The following is a 6,893-nucleotide window of genomic DNA, read 5'->3' as shown; positions in this document are numbered from 1 at the left end:
TGGCCCTATGTTAGGGAAATACCGGGTGAACGTCCAACTGTACATTCTTTAGAGACGGAAAACGGAGAAATTATTAAAATACAGGGTGAAAAAGGGAAATATTTTAAACAAATTTTTCCAGAGCGTCTATAATAAAGAGAAAACCGCACCAAACGATCCTCCACACCCACCCGGGGAACACATGAGCGATATAACACTGACCAAGAAGGTCTGCTCCGTAGTATTGAAGCAAACAAAGCACCTGGTCCGGAAAAAATACCTGCTAGAATATTAAAGGAATTAGCGGAAGATATTGCCCCGTTTTTAGAAATGGTTTTTCTAAGATCGATAGATGAAGGCTCAGTACCTCGCGATTGGAAGCTAGCCCATATAACTATCATCTATAAAGGTGGTGATATGAATAAACCAATCAATTACCGACCCATTTCCTTAACATCGATCTCTTTTAAAATATTGGGGCACATTATTGTCACTAACATTATGAGATTTCATGATAGTAGGAAAATACTAAGCCACAACCAGCCCGGATTTAGGAAGAGCAGATCTAGCAAAACACAATTAGGTCTTTTCATTCACGATATACTTCGATCAAGAGAAAATACACAAGTCGATGCAATATTCCTGGATTTCAAAAAAGTCTTCGATAAAGTTCCACGCAATAAACTGTTATGCAAACTTAAATTCTATTGAATAAATGAGAAAATTATTAATTGGATTAGAGACTTCCTATCAAATCGCCATCGATGGGTTGTGCTCAACAGATAGAGATGTAACGTCGGGCGTCCCCCAGGTAAGTATAATTGGACCTCTTCTATTCTTAATATACATTAATTACTTAAGCGCACACGTTAGTAGCAATCTCAGGTTATTGGCTGACGACACGGTGGTATACAGGGAAATAAGGAGCCAACTTGATCGCGAGCTACCCTCTGGAGATCCATCTCGCATTGGTGCAAGGAATGGTGATTAATGCTTAATATAGGCAAATGAGTAGTTTTGAAAGTTTGGAACAAATGAAGTGGCGAGCAGGTCATAAACTATGAAAAAGTGTTCAGTGCTAACTACGGCCAAACAAGTATTTGGAGGTAACTCTAACACCAAGCCTTTCATGGGGAGCACATATCTGGACAATATGCGGATCCGCTTTAAAGAAACTCGGCTTCACTAAACGGGTGGTGGGGAAATATAATGAGAAAGTCAAAGAGAGGTATTATTTTTCCCTAGTTAGACCTCATTTGGAATATGCCGCAAATAATTGGGATCCTTAAGAGAAAATTTGGCCAAAAGAATTAGATAACTCCAGAGAAAATCCGCCAGATACGTTAAAAATTGTCATAATAAGAACACAAATGTGATAGGTCTTTTAGGGAATTTAGGCTGGGAGCCACTTGAAGTACGAAGAGAACAAGCAAGACTTAGACTTTTCGAAAGATTCAGAATAAATGAGTTTAATTATGACACTAAAGGAATTATAATGGCCCCACACTATTTAGGTAGATCAGACCACAAAGATAAAATAAGGGAGATAGATTCCAACACAAATAGATACAAAACTCATTCCTTCCCCGAACAATCAGAAATCACAATAGTAAGAAGCCGAAGTCACTATAGAAATATTAAAAACATTGAATTTACAAGTCGGAAAAAATTAAACATTGCAAAGACATCAGGTATATTTGTAGGTGCATGTGTATGTTAGTTGGTAGTTTGAGTGTTAGCATGTGGGTGGGTTGTGAGGGTTTTTTGCATGAATATATACCATGTTTTGTTTGTGAATTGTATACATTTGTGGCTTTTGCATGCGGTTTTTTTCTTAATTACGGGTGGTGCCCTAGCCCCCCCCCCTCCGCCACACATCCTAGCGGAGGCTTGCGGGGTATTAAGTAGAAGTACATTCTTCGTGCACCCGAAAGGAAATCCCACCAACCCGTTGGCAGTAACCCCAAAAAGTCCCTGTTTCGACGTTTCTCTCTACGTACCCTAGTTATTTTGCTAAATGTGTGATCAGGTGCGCAGATATTCGTAAACAGCTGTCCGATGGGTGCTTTTTAACAAAGGAACTTGAAAAAGCTTGCTTTAAGGCTTCAAAAATGCGGTTAATATTCCATAGCAAGCCTCATCCTTTCGCTCCCGCCTCGAAGTGATGGACTTAAGATGTCTTAAGTGAATGGTATCCCGGGGCTAAAACACAAAGTACACAATGGCTAAGTAAATTACTCGTCTATGAGTATATCATAAGTCTTGAAATAATAATATCTTTGTTACATGTACACCGCTTCACGGCCCGTCGGCTTCTTACCCCCGTATATTATTAAATTGCTGTATGTTACTGCGTTGCTGGGACAAGGACGCAATTCCATTCCTCCAGCTAACGGCCTTTGATATTACGTACGGTTCATTAAAAATCGCTTCATTAATCAATATTTTCCTTATTGCCGAGCGTCCTTCTGTTAATTCCACTGTGGGAAATTGGTCGCCCGATATGGTGAAGTGACGATCTGGTGTACGGAGGGCTATATTAGGGGCGAAAATGTTTGTTCAATCGGGCCAATACGTTAATTAAAATGACCAAAAATGATTGCAACGAAGGAGCAGTAAAAATTCTAAAATATAGGACGGATTAGTACGTACCCGCGGCAACCTTATTTGTCAGCAATGTAATTGCACTCGGAAAGAAAGCATTTATAAGGCAAGTTGAATTATTTAAAAAGCAATTCAATCATAGCATTTATGTAGTAATTGTAGGATTTTTCTTTCCTGTTATATTTTATGGTTATATTTGCTAATTTTAATTGTCTTCATTTCGCAAATAAATATGTAACATACACTCATGTTGTTGCATGCCTTGTGTATCAACGTAATAAAATGACCGGAGAAGTTGGAACTGAGCGACCGGGACGAGTAAAGGTATCCTATTTGAATGTGGTTTTGTTCCCTTTTGCGGGTAGTGACCTAACATCCCCCGCCGCACGCCCTTGCGGCGGCTTGAAGGTTATAATGTAGATGTAGTTGATAATATCTTTATTTGCATGCGCGTAAGTTGAAAGGATTTTTGCATGGATATATACACTACTGTGGATATAGCTTATTCTAGAGCAGGATTTAGATTGCATTACTAAATGGTGTTGTAACTGGGGATTGACTCTAAATTATAATAAATGTTCAGTGGTAAATTTCTTTAAAAGATCAACGGGATTTGCTTACAAATTAGCTGGAGGTGACCTAGCAGTAGTTGATACGGTAAAATACCTAGGTGTCACATTCACAAAAGACTTAACTTGGGGGACTCACATACGTAAAGTCTGCGGTCAAGCATATAAAAAATTGGGATTCATTAGACGCATTGTCGGCAAAAGTGACTCGAAGGTCAAGGAACGTTGTTACCACGCTCTTGTAAGGCCTCATTTAGAATACGCATGCAGCGTGTGGGATCCGAGTGAAAAAGGTCTCATTCGGGAAATTGAGAAGGTTCAACGCCGGGCAGCCCGTTTTGTAAAAAATTCCTACGATAAAACGCAAAGCGTCACCGAAATGCTCATGGATTTGGGGTGGGAATCATTGGCTGAGAGACGATTCAATGCAAGATTGAAATTATTAAATAAATTTAGATCCGCATGTTTCAGCACCGAGGTCTCGCAAATTATTCGTACTCCTACATACATTAGTCGCTTGGATCATGCATATAAAATTCGGGAAATAGATGCCAGAACTAGCCGACTCAAGGACTCCTTCTTCCCACGGACAATACGGGATAGCAACTGCCGGGTTATAGATAGCAAAAATTCCACGTGCCACCCTCAGCGTCTAAAAAATAATTAGTTGTATTTAAATGCATGCTCTTCCACTAACCTAATGTGTTTTGCTATAATAACCCATTCTTTCCGAATGACTTCATTCATGTTCTGTTCATCTGTTTTTAAGTTTCCCTTTCAATCCCTCGTCCCTCTCCGCGGGGGCAAATTCCTGCTACCTGCAACGTTGGGTCGCATTCCCTGCCATTTAGAGACTCTTTGGGGGTAGAGTGTTTCGTGGTGCATTTTCATGTGGTAGTGATGTTTCAATTTCTTGCTTGTTGTGCCCTGGCTTCCGTGTTGTAGGATGGCTTTCGTGCTGCATCATGGGGTGCAGTTTTTTAGTTGTTTTGCGGTATATGTGTTTGCATGAGTATTGGATGAAGGGATTTTTGCATGAGTGTGTGCGCTGCTGTGGGTGTAATTTTCCGTGTTGTTTTTTTGCATGTGGTATTTTTCCTTTTTATGGTTGGTGACCTAACACCCCCCGCCACACGCCCTTGCGGTGGCTTGCGGGGTATTATGTAGATGTAGATGTAGATGTAGGTTTCCATGGATGTGCTGATTTTGCATGTGGTTTTGTTCCCTTTTACGGATGGTGACCTAACGCCCCCCGCCACACACCCTTGCGGCGGCTTGCGGGACAAATTCGTTAGGGAATCTTTAATTTTAAAAAATTAATATTCAGTTAACATTTTTGATGTAATTTTAATGCATAAAATTTTTATGCGCGTACGTTACTTAAAATTTTATAGTGGTTGACCTCCGTTGATATAATTACAAAAATTTCTGTTCTGGCATGGAACGAAGTAATAATAGCAACGATTTCAGCGGAAACCTTTGAACAAACAATCATATTAGCGTCAATATTTTCGGGGATTGTGTCCACGATGTGGATAAGAAAAGCAATCACCGTGATGATGCCCATATATATATAGAGTTTACACGTACATTAGTACATAAAACGCGCTCATATTGTGCAATTTCGTATTGATCTTTACAATAATTTAGTTCTTTACTTTTGCAGTTGAGGAGCGTGCGTACTCCCGTAGTCCTCTCGGTTTAAAGTCAATACATCTACATCTACTTAATATCCTGCAAGCCGCCGCAAGGGCGTGTTGCGTAGGGTGTCAGGTCACCAGCCATGCATGAACAATCCCAATCACATCACCTCCACTCAAATATTAGTTTGATCACATACTCGAATAAATTTAATCACGCCAAAGAAGGTACTTACATGCAACAAAACTTAATAGCAGGACGCGTATATTCAAATTCTGCGGTATAACTGTTTAAAAAAATGGGTCTATTTAATAAAAAAATAACATGCAGGATATCGACAAAATATGTACACTACCTATTCTAATTATTTCTGCTGCCACGCTATTGTTGCCATATCTTATTTGATCTATAATAGTAGGAGGAAAAGCGACATTTTTAATCTTTAACTCTGGTGATCTGATCTACCATAGTAATTCGGGGCCTGTAATATGTCTTTAACATCCTCGGATGAGTAACCTGCGTCAAATTTACGCAGCAAATTCAACCTGAATATAAACCTACGGTAAACTGGTCAGACCCATTCTCATTTTTCCAATAGTGTCGTGGCACTGCTACCTTGTTCCTAACAACTTTTCACAAACCTAGCTACTCCTCGTTGTACTCGATCTAGTTCCAAAAGCGTGTAGTATGTGTTTATAGGGTGTAGTAGAACGGTTTCAATAATGACAATTGATGGGGTTCACCAGATTTTTCGCTGAAATCGTTACCAGTGTTACTTCAATTTATGGCAGAACAGAAATTTCTTTTAATTATTTCGAAGGTCGGAACAAAATTAAACATTGCAAAGATGTTAGGTTTACTTTCAGGTGCATGTGTATGTTAGTTGGTAGTTTGAGTGTTTGCATGTGTGTGGGGTGTAAGTGTTCTTGCATGAATGTATGCCATGTTTTTTGTGGATCTTTGAATTTGTGGTTTTTGAATACGGTTTTTTTCTTTTCTAAATTACGGGTAGTGTCCTAACACCCCCCGCCACACGCCCTTGCGGCAGCTTGCGGGGTATTAAGTAGATGTAGATGAAGGTCAACCACAGTTGAATTTTAATTGACAAGCAAGACTAAAGGAAGATGTCAGGTTTTTCTAGGCGAATAATGTTCACACTTTGAAATTCTTGCATTGTAATGTGCATTAGCTTATGACTCCGTTTAAAGTTACTTTCGCGGTATCTCCTACATTTTCTATGAACTTGTACATAACACTTTCCACCCCAGGGGAAGTATGTATTTAGTACCAAGCTCCTTCCACCTGATTGAAATTTTTAAAGCGCACGAAGTATAAGGTGGCGAGGAGCCCAAATGTTTCCCTTGTTTGCGATGAAAAGATTTGTGTTCCAATAATTGAGGTGGTAGAGGGTCGTGAAGGAGACCACATGCGAGGATGGATTAGTGCCCTCCTGCCGCGCGCTGTCTCGCCCCTACCCCGAGCGGCCAAGGGAGCTTGGAAGGGAGCATTTCGAGGGTTCTTTTTTATGCCTGCAGGACTGGTTTCAACTTAAGCCCTTGGCTCTCTGGACCCAGGGATCATTGAGGCACCTGGAGAATTTGGGGGTTTGAGTTTGAGGGCTGGGACATCACCCTACTAGCCCATACGGCTACCTGCGACAGGCTAGCTAAATGTGGCAACCTTGGTGCTACTGAAGCGGACATGTGATTCCCGATGGAGACAATGGTCATCTTTAGGTTTCCACTGAAGGAACATAAACGAGAAGTGAACATATGATCTTTCCTAGCCTCGGAAACTAAATCAATTGCAATGCCTTCAATTCTTGTGCATTTTTCAACTCCAAAAGAGAAATTTAATCGAATGAATCGTGATGGCTTGCTGAAATTCAATTTTTTAAACTAGTTCATAAGGTTTTCTCTGGTAAAATCCGATATCCACCTCTACTTAATACCGCGAAGTGAAAAGTAAAATTAGGATGTTCGCGGATGACACGGTGATCTATCGGGAGATATCTGGGGATGAGGATCGTTTTATTCTAGAGCAGGATTTAGATTGCATTACTAAATGGTGTTGTAACTGGGGATTGACTCTAAATTATAA

This window comes from Hetaerina americana, unplaced genomic scaffold, assembly GCF_022747635.1.
Source record: "Hetaerina americana unplaced genomic scaffold, ioHetAmer1.1.p SCAF_13, whole genome shotgun sequence".
NCBI lineage: Eukaryota > Metazoa > Arthropoda > Insecta > Odonata > Calopterygidae > Hetaerina > Hetaerina americana.
This window is presented reverse-complemented; position numbering follows the sequence as displayed.